This window comes from Mirounga leonina, unplaced genomic scaffold (genome assembly GCF_011800145.1).
Source record: "Mirounga leonina isolate KUSES-001 unplaced genomic scaffold, KU_Mleo_1.0 Mir_53, whole genome shotgun sequence".
In the NCBI taxonomy this organism is placed as follows: domain Eukaryota; kingdom Metazoa; phylum Chordata; class Mammalia; order Carnivora; family Phocidae; genus Mirounga; species Mirounga leonina.
Window position 1 is genome coordinate 63,808,958 of NW_023270807.1, and position 14,240 is coordinate 63,823,197.

Here is a 14,240-nt window from a genome sequence, read left to right on the forward strand (position 1 = left end):
AAAAAAATAATAATAATAAAACAAGCTTCACTGGGACACTGGGTGGCTCAGTCGGTTAAGTGTCTGCCTTCAGCTCAGGTCATGGTCCCAGGGTCCTGGGATGGAGCCCCACATCAGGCTCCTTGCTCAGTAGGGTGGGGGACGCCGCTTCTCCCTCTCCCTCTGCTGCTGCCCCTGCTTGTGCTCTCTCTCTCTGACAAATAAATAAATAAAATCTTTAAAATAAATAAAACAAGCTTCACTGACTCTTTTTTCCCTTTTCTTCCTTTCCTGTTTCTCCCCACTTTACCTCGTTCACACTATGGAATAGCAAAACATGTAGGTAACAAGAAGTAGTGTGTGTTGTGGGATTTTTGCATTTGTATAGAGTTGGAGACTTAAGTCATACAGTTGTGCCCACTTGGTGGGTCTGGGTCACAGCCAAGCTGTAGTTGCAGGGGAGACTGGGAAAGTGGGTATTTGGTGAGATGAGGAAGTGAGTATCTTCTATGCTGAGATGAAGGTTCTGCCTCACAAGATGGGAGATTCCCAAATTTTGGAAGGGGTACAGAAACTGGGCAGTTAAATGGTGAGATCCTCTAGCCATTACTTCCTGGGCTGCAGTTGGCATCTTGCTGAGACCCTTAATTGAAAGATATTGGAAGTTTGACCTCTCTGGGTTGCTAAGGTTGGCAACCTTTGCCTGGCAGCCTGAGAAGAGGGCAAGCAGCTGGGTTGGGAGCCTGCTTTGTTGCTGGGCTATGGAGGGGTGAGTGGTTATGGTCAGCTCTCATGGCTCACTCAGATTAGCACAGACTCAGAGTAGCCACCTTGAGCTGAATGATCACGAGCCAAGAGGTTTCAGCATCAGGGGCATTTCCAGTCCACCAAAAGCACATTTCTATGGGTCATCCCTGCCAACACTAACTACTCAGACAGAGGGAGGGAAACTTTGACCTATAGGCTGCCTAGATTCAACCCTCATTTTAACTTCTTCTTCACTGGACAAGTTGGCAAGAGACCCTAATTGTTGAATAAATGAATAAACTTGCCCGACAGATTAAGTTGGTGCCTTGCTTTGACGGGTAATGAGACAGACTAGACCTCTACGACAATAGAACCCTAACACATAACCTTCACAGCAACCAATCCAGGAAATCAAAACACAGTCTCTTCAGCAATCAGCCCAGAACATCAGGACTAGGTCAAAAATTGCCAGCTTCCAGTTTTTTGCCCCCATTTTCAAATCGGGATCAATTAGCCAAATATGCTGCCTAAGCCAATCACACAGGATGACCCGCTCTGAGTTAGCCTGGCTCCAGCTTCTCCATGCCAACCACCCCTAATCAGAGCATACGTGAAGCCTTCCCTTCTTTGCACTATAAAGCTTCCCCATTCCCCTCCCTGGCTTTAAGTCCCTGCCAAACCCAAGTGATGGTGGCAGAATCTCTTGCTGTGGCAAGCTCTGAATAAATAGCCTCTGCTTATTCTCATTTGGGTGCTCTTCATTCGTTTCCACATTAGGAAATGCTAAATGAATTACTTTTCGCAGTATTACGCACATCCTAGTAGCCTAGCATACGTGTCTTAATTATCTGCCAATGTCTGCATTTCCTCTCACCAAAACCCAGACACTCTGGGAAAAACAACTGACCAACCTGGGAAGGCAACTTGCTGCTTGAAATCTGAGGCAGGACCACAGAAATAGAAAGCCTTTTTAGAACGTAAGGAATGTTCTTTCTTAGCAGGGATTACTGATTTGATCCTTATAATGAGCCCTTCTGCATACTTATTTACATGACACTCTCTGTTCACATGCATGAGAACTGCCAAACCTTGTACCATATGCAGCTGTGCTTTTCAAACAGCTTTTGACCATTATTCATAGCAAGAAATATATTTTATATTACGGCTCAGCATATTACTGGAAAAAAAGATCAAAAAAAGAGAACTTAATTCTCACCCTGTGCAGTATGCTGTGATATTTTTCTATCTCACACTATAAAACTATTCAGGTTAAATATAAGCAAATTAAACTTGTTTATATATAAAGTGCTTTCTTAAAGAAATACTCAACTACGGTGTAGAAGCTTTCTGAAGATGCATAGGGATACTTGATCAGAGAATACAGCTAAGGTCCCCTCTGGCAACAAGTGTATTCTTGGACATCCTTTGTCTCATTTGTTGTGGGGAATGTCTCATGTAAAGAATTAGTCTGGGGCGCCTGGGTGGCTCAGTTGGTTAAGCGACTGCCTTCGGCTCAGGTCATGATCCTGGAGTCCCGGGATCGAGTCCTGCATCGGGCTCCCTGCTCGGCACGGAGTCTGCTTCTCCCTCTGACCCTCCTCCCTCTCATGTGCTTGCTCTCTCTCATTCTGTCTCTCTCAAATAAATTAAATCTTTAAAAAAAAAAAAAAAGAATTAGTCTGGTACAGTAGGTCTCAAACTTTAGTTGTAAGACAATCACCTGAAAGGCTTTTTAAAACACAGATTGCTAGACCCCATAACCCAGAGTTTCTGATTCAGGCTGTACAGCGTGGCCTGAAAATTTGCATTTCTCGTGAGCTCCCAGGTGATGCTGATTCTGCTAGTCTGGGAAATACACTGCTTTAATGAATCCTCTGTAAATCAAGTCATCCTTTTGTGAAATGAATAACCACTTCCTAATTTATCTGTTTGTCATATGTCAAGTTTACTGAAGTAAACTTTCTGAATCAAAAGTCAGAATTTAAGGGAGTTAGTCTGCTTGCTGTTTCCTTCTTCCAGCCACTCTGGTGCTCCTTTTCAGAGTTATTTTACCACTCACTAATTTATTTAACAAATATTTGAGACCCTGTGCCAAGAGCTGTGCTAAGCTCTAGATTACAGTCAGCCTGAGCACTTTATAAGAAAACATTTCCCTTTAAAAAGCTGTAGAACAATACCAAGACCGTTTTTTTACACTTTTAAACCCAAGGAGTTCCTGATGGGCAAAGATCAGGTGCCCTTCCAGAAACAAGAAAATGATAAAAGCAGGCAACTGCTACAGGGTTTAGAGCTTCTAATCCACTGGTCTTTGGAAGCAGTATCTTCCAAATCCCCTCTATGAGAAGGAGCACAGCACCTAGGTGCTGGTTAAAATTACAGCTCCCAGACCCTTGGTGATTCTGACTCAGTGAGTTGGGAATAAGGCCTGATTATTTTATTTTTAGCAATTACCCCAGGTGAGTCTTAAAATCAAGTATAGGAAACCCTGTGTTACCTTTGAATATAAAATAGACCCTAGAATTATATTAACTGAAAGAAGGTATTCACAGTAGTTCAGTGGTCCTCAAATTTTGCTGCATGTAAGAACCACTTGGGGAACTCAAGAAATTTCCAATGCCTAGGCCATTTTCTACACCAGATATATCAGAATTGTTCTCCCCACCTCCCACTCTGATTCCAGTTGGTGGCCGTATTTTAGAATGACTATGATCGGTTATAAAATTAAGCTCCTCTTCATGTTGAAGCACCTTTCACAGTCTTTTCCCATGGTGGTTGCCTCCAGTTACCATGAAAACCTACAGCCTGCTTAAGTGTTGGGGGCTTAAGGGTTGGGGTAGGTGATACCCCATCAAGTGATTTTGAGGGGCTTTTGAGGTGCTGAGCAGCAACGTATTAGCTTTAGAAAGCTCTGTACTTTGGGGCAGGAACTACCCCAAAGCTTGATGGCTTCAGGGATTCTGCTCAAAGTTATAGACTAGTGCCTCTCAAAATCTGGTGTACATATGAATCCCCTGGGGACCTTATTAAAATTAAGGTTCTAATTCAGTAAGTTTGGGGTGGGATCTGTGATTCCTCATTTCTTTTTTTTTTTAATTTTTTTGAAGATGTTATTTATTTGTTTATTTGAGAGAGAGAGAGCGAGAGCACAAGTGGGGGGAAGGGTAGAGGGAGAGGAAGAAATAGATTTCCCACTGAGTGAAGAACCCAGGGGGGCTCGATCCCAAGACCCTGAAATCATGACCTGAGCCAAAGTCAGACACTTAACTGACGAAGCCACCCAGGCGCCCCTGTGATTCCTCATTTCTAACAAACTCCAGGCGATGCTTACTTGGCTGGACCATGAACTACACTTTGAGTAGGAAAGCTGTAGATTTTCCCCCAAATCCGCTGTCAGTAGATAAAAGCTGCAAAAGTATATAGTGAAGGCTAATATAGAAGGGACTGGTGACTATGACTCCCATGTAGGCAAGGCACTATATGCCTACTGAACCTCAAAAAAGGCAGTACTTTAGGAAACAAAAGTAGGAAGAACTGTAGACCAAACTGATAAGATAGATTTGAGACAAAGTTAAAGAGTGTGTGCAATACTGGAAGATATGGCTGGAAGTATAGATAGAGAAAAGCAGACTAGCATAGAAGGGAAGGGTTTGGACTTCCAGATCAGCTTACAATTCGAAACCCGGCTCTACCTCTTCCTACCCAAGTGATCTTGGGCAAATGGCTTAACCTCCTCTGTAAAATGGGAATAACTTTTTCATGTATGCTTAGTAAATGAAAGGTGCCCAACCCAGGGCCTGGCAACAGTAGGTCCTCAATAAATGATTGGTACTAGTGTATAAATGTAGCCTAAGGGCCTAGAGCTTCCCCAGATTTAGGTTCATTCACCCAATTTTGATGGCTCTCCATCCCTGCTTGGCAGGCTGCGGGAAATCCAGCCTCACGCAGAAGTTGCACAAATGACCAGGGGAGCTCTCTCATGTACCCATTTTGGACTTGCCAATTGCTCTCCACCATGGCTAAGGAGGTCACAACCCTGCGGGCTCAGACCACAATGGAATCCAGAGGGGCTATTGCCCAACCTTCACCACTACTGTTGCCACTGCTTAAGTGCTAGAACCTTTGCATCTGATTGTTGAAGTCCATGTCATTGCTCTTGCAAAAAGAATATACCCCAGTATTACTATGTTGCTTGGTGATGGCAGTAGAGTGTTCTCTGAAGTTGGGGGGGGGCGGATAGAAGAGCCAATGGAGGAGTCCACAGAAAGGATTCTTGAGTGCCAAGGAATCACAGAACCTTCAGTTCATAGACAAAGGCATTTTCTCACCAGAGCACACAAATAAAGTGCAGTTCCAAGGTCAATTTCCACTCTCTGCAGAACTGCTCCTATAAACTCCTTGATGCTAAAGCCTCATAGCTGATAACAGGAATTTTACTGATAACAGGAACTGCTGAATACTTTACATACATTAGGTCATTTCATTCCCAAACAACTCTATGAAGTAAGTACTAGAACTGCACCCATTTTCGACATGAGGAACAGGAGGCTTAGAGAGATGAAGCAATGTGCCCAGGGACACACAGGTGGTAAGCAGTGGAGGTGAGTTTTTAATCCAGGCAGTCAGAGTGCAGGACAGGGACATTCCTCTGTGCATCTGCTCCCTACCCTGCTCCCTGCATCAAGATTCCCCTTACTTACCAATGTGCCCTCTCAGCTTCCACCTGGGACCCCCAGTCAATCAGACTTGTCTGTACATGTCTTCACCTCAACTGTGGATAGGGTTCAAGTGTTTTATCCAGAGGGCTCCTCATTTCTGGAGCATGCAAATGTAAATAGTTACAAAGTAAAGAAGGCCATTAGGCTCCACTCTCCTAGGGCATCTGATTCTTAGGTCTGTTCCAGCAAAGTCACCTGGTTATGGGATTAAGATGATATTGGTGGAGCCAGTTTGTAAAGGGTTTTGAAGATCAAAATAAGGAATCTGGACTTTATCGTCAAATTCTAAGACTATATCATTAATATAATGTCAGAGCGTAAGGAGGATTTTTAAAAAGGGCAAAAGGAAGAAAAAAATTAATCTCAGTTTCATTTGTTCAGGCTGTCTTATTCCCATCCCTGCTATAGCTGCGGTGACCCACCCCTCACGGGCAGGTGTCAGATGAAGGGGTCCTGAACTGGAATCACGCAGGAAGAGAGAACAAAGAGAAGAGAGGAGATTGAAACCCTTGATACATTAACAAGAATATAAATCTCTAAGATGAAGGATAAGATGTGAGGTTTCCCCAAGTATTTGACCATTTCCGCCTTTTAAAAAATGCACGTAGGGGCACCTGGGTGGCTCAGTCATTAAGCGTCTGCCTTTGGCTCAGGTCATGATCCCGGAGTCCTGGGATCGAGCCTCTCAGTGGGAAGCCTGCTTCTCCCTCTTCCACTCCCCTGCTTGTGTTCCCTCTCTCACTGTCTCTCTCTCTGTCAAATAAATGAATAAAATTAAAATAAATAAATAAATAAATAAATAAATGCATGTAACAAGAGTCTGCGGAAACGCATTTTGGGAAATGTTGGTCTAGTAGGTACAGCAAGATGGCTGCCACGGATGGATGACTTTAAATAAATAAATAGATAGATAGATAGATAGATAGATAAATAAATAAATAAATATTTACCATGTTCATATAACATGCTCTCAGCCCCTCTGTTTTCTTTCCCTCATAGGATGCATCTAGCAGCTTTTTCAGGTGGAACATAATAGAAATTACTCCTGCTGCCCTCCTCTGGGGCAGGGCCCCTCCTGGTCAGCCATGAGGTTCCTAGGCCCACGATGAAGGGGCCCGAGTCCTCAGTTTTAGATTCAGCCTTATCTTCGATCCCTACAGAAGGTTTAAGCAATAATTTATCCAAAGGTTCAGGAAAGAGGTCCAGAACCAAACTTTACAGAGGATGGGAGACGGGGAGGAGGTTAGTTAAGGTAAGTATCTTCAGACCTCTAACCAGATACTTTGCTCCAAGGCACCATTCACAAAGCAAATTCCCAGCGTGGGGTTTCTGAAATCCTACAGTCTCAAAGCCTCTGGCTTTGGCCCTCAATGTCCAGGGAAGGGCCGATCTCTGGTCCTTTGGATGAAGAGGAGAATAAATGCTACTATCTGCTCTTAACAGATCTGACATTCGGGGATGTTGCCAATTCCCTCTGACCTAGAGCATCTAAAATCAAGCACATTTAATCATTTTGGGGTTTTTTGTTCTTTAAAAGATATGATTTATTTATTTGACAGAGAGAGATACAGCGAGAGAGGGAACACAAGCAGGGGGAGTGGGAGAGGGAGAAGCAGGCTTCCTGCTGAGCAGGGAGCCCGACGTGGGACTCGATCCCGGGACCCTGGGATCATGACCTGAGCCGAAGGCAGATGCTTAACCGACTGAGTCACCCAGGCGCCCCACATTTAATCACTTTGAAGAGTGATTTTCAGACCCTGTATAGTCACCTTAAGAAATCCATATCTCTCTTACTAACTGCACTCTGACTCTCTATCTTGAGAGCTAATGACTTGGTCTCATTCAGTTAAGACAGTAAGTGCCTCTTCCCTGTGCTAATTAAGAGGCATGTGATGCCTTCTCTCTAATTCCTGGAGTCTGTATGTGAGGGTGTCAGTGTCTGGAAAAGTTAGGGAATAGGAAAAGACAGGGAGAAGGAAGGAGCCTGTGGAGTGGGCAGAATCAAAGATACAGAAGAAAAGATCATCTGAAGATTTATTTAGGACTGCTAAACTGTTTTTCACTCTAATAATTAATATAGTTTTATAAATAGGCTTGGCCAGAAAAATACATAGAATTTATTACCCCAGAGACAAAAATACAAAACTTTAAAAACAGGTGTTAGTTCTGAATAATAATGGTAGTTAACTAACTTTGTGACCTTGCACAAGTCACTTTACCTTGCCCTTCACAGCTGTGTGTGTTTGTGTTTGTCTAAGAATGATATAATATTGGGCGCCTGGGTGGCTCAGTTGGTTAAGCGACTGCCTTTGGCTCAGGTCATGATCCTGGAGTCCCGGGATCGAGTCCCGCATCGGGCTCCCTGCTCAGCGGGGGCTCTGCTTCTCCCTCTGACCCTCTTTGCTCTTGTGCTGTCTCATTCTCTCTCTCAAATAAATAAATAAAATCTTTAAAAAAAAAAAAAGAATGATATAATATTACACACCTTATCTCCCTCACAGGGATGCATGCCATGGAGGTCGAACCAGATTACATTAAAATAGTTATAATTACTTACATTTGCATAGTACCTTATCATGCACAAAGCACTTCTGCATATATTATTCCATTTGCATGAAAGAGCTTTGAAAAGTTATAAAGTGCTATAAAAGGACAAACCTGGGTATGAACACCAGCTCCATCTTGCTCTACTTTAATGTTCTCATCAGTAAAATGGGGATAATACCAGTATCTACCCAATCGGTTATTAAGAGGATCAAGTAACATGCACATCTAAACTCAGTGCCGCATCGGAGAAATACTGACAAAATGCACTTTGTTCAGGTCTCTGTGCATGTGTCACCCCCTAAAGGCCTTCCCGGGCCTCTCATCTACGATAGTCCCTCCTTTTTCTGAGTAACACTTAGCACTATCTGAGATCACATTGACTTATTTGCTCACTGCCTGTCTCCCCATTAGAATAGAATCTCCATGAAGACAGAGATGTTGTCTGTTTCTCTGTATCCGCAGCATCAAAACTGTAGTAGGTCGTCAACAACTACTTGTTCCGTGAATGAAGTGAGGGGTTATAATTGTTATTGTTGTCATTCTCTAAGGCCTCTCTCACTTTGCCCTTTCTGATACAGCTCCATGCATAGGACAACTCTGCTTCGGGAAAGATCCCTTCCCCGTCCCCGCCCCCCCCCCCACCCCCACTGCCCACACCCATCTGGAAAAACAGCTTTCTTGAGATATAATTCACATACCATAACATCCATCCTATTAAAGTGTACAATTCAGTGGTTTTCACATAGTCACAGAGTTGTGCAACCAGCATCACTATCTAATTTCAGAACTTGCCATCACCCCAAAAAGAAATCCTGTATCCAGTAGCAGCCACTGGTATTCTCCCTCGTCTCTCCCCAGCCTGTGGCAACCACTATAACCTCCTTTCTGTCTCTGTGCATTTGCCCATCCTGCATACTTCATATAAACACAACTACATAACGTGGTCTTTTACGACCGGCTTCTTTCAATTTGTACAGTGTTTTCAAGGTTCATCCACATTGTAGCATGCATTCGTACTTCATTCCTTTTTATGGCTGAATAATATTCCAGAATATGGCCATTCCACGTTTTGTTTATCCAATCATTGGTTGACAGACATTTGGGTTGTTTATGAATAATGCTGCTATGAGCACTCATGGATAAGTTTTTTGTATGGAGGTATGCTTTCCGTTCTCTTGGGTATGTACCTAGGAGCTGAACTGCTAAGTCATCTAGTAACTACGTTTAACATCTTGAGGAACTTTCAAACTGTTTTCCAAAGTGGCTGCACCATTTACACTCCCACCAGCATTGGATGGTAGTGACCCAGTATGAAGGTCACAATTTCTTCACATCCTCATCAACATTTGTTATCATCTATCTTTTTTATTTTAGCCATTCTAGTGGGCTTGAGTGATATCGAATTGTAGTTTTGACTTGCAGGTGCCTAATGACTAATGATGTTGATCATCTTGTCATAGGCTTATTGGCCATTTATATGTCCTCTTTAGAGATGTGTCTATCCAAAACCTTTGCCCTTAAAAAAAATCAGGTTATGGGGCACCTGGGTGGCTCAGTCGGTTAAGTGTCTGCCTTTGGCTCAGGTCATGATCCCAGGGGCCTGGGAGTGAGTCCTGTGTCAGGCTTCCTGCCAGCGGGGAGCCTGCTTCTCCCTCACCCTCTGCCATTTCCCCCACTTGTGCTCTCAGGCTCTATCTCTGTGTCAAATAAACAAATAAAATCTTTTTTAAAAAACTGAGTTGGGGTCCTGGGTGGCTCAGTTGGTTAAGCGACTGCCTTTGGCTCAGGTCATGATTGGAGTCGTGGGATCGAGTCCCACATCGGGCTCCCTGCTCGGCAGGGAGTCTGCTTCTCCCTCTGACCCTCCTCCCTCTCATGCTCTCTGTCTCTCATTCTCTCTCTCGAAAATAAATAAAATCTTAAAAAAAAAATTTAAAAAAAACTGAGTTATTTGTCTTTTTATTGTTATGTTGTAAAAGTTCTTTATATACTTGATGAAAGTCCCATATTAGATATGGGAGTTAAAAGTATTTTCTCCCATTGGCAGGATTCCTGAACACCTGAAGCCCACCATGGGCCCAGGGACTGAAGGTTAAAAAAGCATTCTTGTTATAAATATTCATGTCCAGCTCTGCCCACTTAGTCTTTTTAAAAATGAGCATGTCTTACCATACCCGCCAGCAATTGTACTCCTTGGTATTTACCCAAAGAAGTTGAAAACTTATGTCCACACAAAAATCTGTACACGAATGCCTAAAGCAGCCGTACTCATAAGTGTCAAAACTTGGAAGCAACCAAGATGCCTTTCAGTAGGTGGATAGATAAACTGTGCTACATCCAGACGACAGAATATTATTTAATGCTGAAAGGAAACGAGCTATCAAGCCGTGAAAAGACAAGGAAGAAACTTATGCATATTACTAAGTGCAAGAAGTCAATCTGAAAAGGCTATGTTCCATATTATCCCAACTATATGGCATTCTGGAAAAGGCAAAACTATGGAGACTGTAAAAAGATCCATGGTTGCCAGGGGTTAGGGAGGGATTAGTAGGCAGAGCACAGAGGATTTTTAGGGTGGTAAAACTATTCTGTATGATACTATTAACAGTGGATATATGTCATTATACATTTGTCAAAATTCGTAGGATAGACAACACAAAGAGTGAACCCTAATGTAAACTATGGACTCTGGGTGATAATGAGATGTCAGCGCAGGTTCATCAACTCTAACAAAGGGACTACTCTGGTGCTAGATGTTTATAGTAGGAACTGTGCATGTGTGGGTGCCAGGGATATATGGGAAATACGGAGATTTCCGTACTCTCTATTCAATTTGCTGTGACCCTAAAACTGCTCTAAAAATAAAGTGTATTTTTTAAAAAAGAATGACTTGTTGGCCCTACAGAGATGCCTAGTAGCTGTGCAACCATCTTCCCAGGATACAACTACACCAGGAATGTTTCTTTCTTTCTTTCTTTCTTTTTTTTTTAAGATTTTATTTATTTGACAGAGAGAGACACAGCGAGAGAGGGAACACAAGCAGGGGGAGTGGGAGAGGGAGAAGCAGGCTTCCCGCAGAGCAGGGAGCCTGATGTGGGGCTTGATCCCAGGACCCCGGGATCATGACCTGAGCCGAAGGCAGACGCTTAACGACTGAGCCACCCAGGCACCCCAGGAATGTTTCTGAGAGACATTTTTCTAGAACTTTGGTATGGCTCTCTGGTGTCATCATGGTCTTCATGGGACATTAAAAATGTCGTTTTCTCTGCCATGGCAAGAACTGCTAAAATCAAGCAACAACCAGGTTGTTGCAATCTTCCTGAGCATTTTTATTTTCTAGTATGGAGAACTACCAGCAGATGGCAATCAAAGAATACAAAACCTAAGCTGATCCTTAAGAAGTGTTTGATAGATTTAAGATTGATCAAATGGTGAGTTTAATGCTGTTGGATACCAATTCTCCAGGGTCACAATTTCTTATGCTCCAAACAAACAAGTCTTCTTCCACCAGTGACTGAAGTAAATGTCTAGCTTCAAAAAAAAGGCACCAGGGACAAATTCTGAGATTCTTTAGTTGATCAAATGAGAACTTTGGTTACTCTTTGTGAAAATGAATTAGAAGGGTTTGTTGTTTTTATTTAGACATTATCCGTGCTTACATTGTGAGCCGGGGGGGGGGGGGGGGGGGGGGATATTCACTGGTATGTAAAAATGGTTATTTGTGTAAATTATTTTCCAGTGATAAAAGACATACAACTGTAGTAGGACAGAGCCACAAAATCAGAAGGAGTTTGCTTGAAACAATCCAACGTTCCTGGCGGGGGTGGGGGGTGCTGGGGGGGAAAGGAGGTGGAATGGGCCTGGGGGCAGGAGGTGTTCTCACCAAACAGAGGATTTTAGAACTGGTTGTACAACAACAGGAATTTCTTCTTTCCTCCTTTTTGCTGTTTGCTTCTGGAGATGTACTAGTGAGTGGATTCTCAATAAAACCAAACCTTCTCAATAATGTGACTATTAAGCATGGAAGACTTTGTCCTTGTTGGTAAATTCTGACATGTATGCTTTCCATTTTCTAAAATCACCATGAGTCCACAGAGAGAGCTGCAGTGTGGTAGAGCCTGCAAAATATGAATATTGCTAATTTGTCTGTTAAGTTGAGGCAAAGAAAATTTCAATTTATAGTTTACAGTTCGGGCATATTTGATGGCATAACAAAACCTCTTTATTCATGGCTATAGGTTGTAGAAAGCAATTAGCCTGTTTTGTTTTGTTTATTGACAATACTTTTATGAAAAAAGCCTCATAGAGCATGGAAAAAAATAAACATTAGACCTAGAGAGCTTGAGAAGAATACTCAATATTTAAGAAGAAGCTATGAGCAGTAAATAATGCTTTTTGGACTCTTACTATGTATTAAGCAATATTATCTTAAGACAATAAATTAGCCTCATATTTACAGGTGGGGGAACTAAGGTTCAGAGACATTCATCATTTGCCAAGCTGACACATCTAGTGAGTAGCTGAGCTGGGATTTGAACCCAGGCCTCTTTGGGTAAATGTAAGTATTTCCCTACACTGTAATTGTTGGCCTTATTCTAAAGGGTGATATCAAACATTGAAACCTCCTAGCATATTCAGAAATTTAACCAAATCACCTGGGGAAGTTGTAAAGATTCAGAGTCCAAGTCATACCCCTAGAGATTCTAATTCAGAAAATTGGGGATGGGGGCCCTGAAATCTGACTTTTTAACAAGCACCCCGCAGTGGTTCTGCTGCAGGTCATCTTCTGACTTCAAACACAGAAAATACAGGCCCAACCCAGTGTACTTTAACTTTCATGAGCAAAGAACCCTTTGAGAATCTGACGAAAGCCCTGAACCATTGTTTTTTTCAGAAAAAATACACATTTTACACCCCAAATTTCTCATATGACTTTAAGGGGTTCATGGACACTGGGGGGCCAGGAACACTCATTTTCCAATATGTCCCTGGGAACAGCGGCCGAATTAAAAGTCCCTTCCATCTCTCCACCAAGAGATGTCACTCTTCAGCCTCAAAAAGCTTCCCCAAAACCTCCAGTTTTTTCCTTTCCCCTCAACTACAAAGGGAAGAGTTTCCCAGGAAAATGAATTTACTGTTTGGGAAGGAGCTTCCCCTTGTAGATAGAGCAGACTCTCGTGCAAGCTTCAAACAATTAAGCTGAGATGGAAGGATAGTGTTGTCTACAATCACAGTGAAAGCCCACCTGGAAATAAAGATGTGATTAAAACCTCCCAGTAGGGACCATAGATTAATATAAGCACAACCTGTCTTGTGAAGGGTCATGAAATTTATTTTCCCAAAAGCCCCTTCTCTAAATTTTTTTCAGTCCCTAGGTTTTCTCATAGGTCTCCATGCTGAAGCTAGCTTTTGCATCTTTGAATAAGTCAAGACTTACGGAGCAATCATTTGAAACATGTACATAAATAATATTGGCACAGAGTTCTCACACATTTACCTTTAATAGGTCTGGAGCAGTAAAATAGGAAAGACATAAGGAGAGTATGTAGTTCTCTCTGCAGGCCTGAGGTCTAGATAAACCTATGGCTTGAAGTGAGATGTGTCTGTGAACACTCTGATATTGTACAAAAGTTACATTTCATGTATTTTTTCTGGGGAGAGAGTCCATGTCTTTCATCAATTCTTAAAGGAATCTTTGACTAAAATTTAAAAAGCCATCCTTTACGGGAAGAATCTTACTTCACAAGGGCTAGACAAGTAAACAAGCATGAGCAGAGCCATGTGGTTCAGCCTTGGTGAGCATCTTCTTCAGACATAAAGTGGTAGACAACATTGTATATGTTGTACATACGTTCTGTGGACACAACAGTGTCAGAGTGAATACTCTAATTATGGTTTAGATTTGGGGCACTCTGCCAGAAGGTCCACTTACCCAGAAACATGACTTCCTTGGTATGAAGACAGGAGCATGTGTTTTGGATCAGGAAGACCTGAATCAGTGACCAGGCAGATTATACTCACCTCTCTGACTCCTAGTGTATGTGTAAGTCAGGAATAATCATTTGTAATTTGTCAGGTTATTGGGAGGCAGTCATGAAATACTATACATAAAGCCCCCAGCACAGTGTTTGGCACAGGGCGGACAATCAGAAAGGTTTGTCTTTGTCCCTGTTCCTCACCACCACACTAAGATCCACCAACACATCCCCGCCCCCCCCCCCCCCCCCCCCCCCCCCCCCCCCCCCCCCCCCC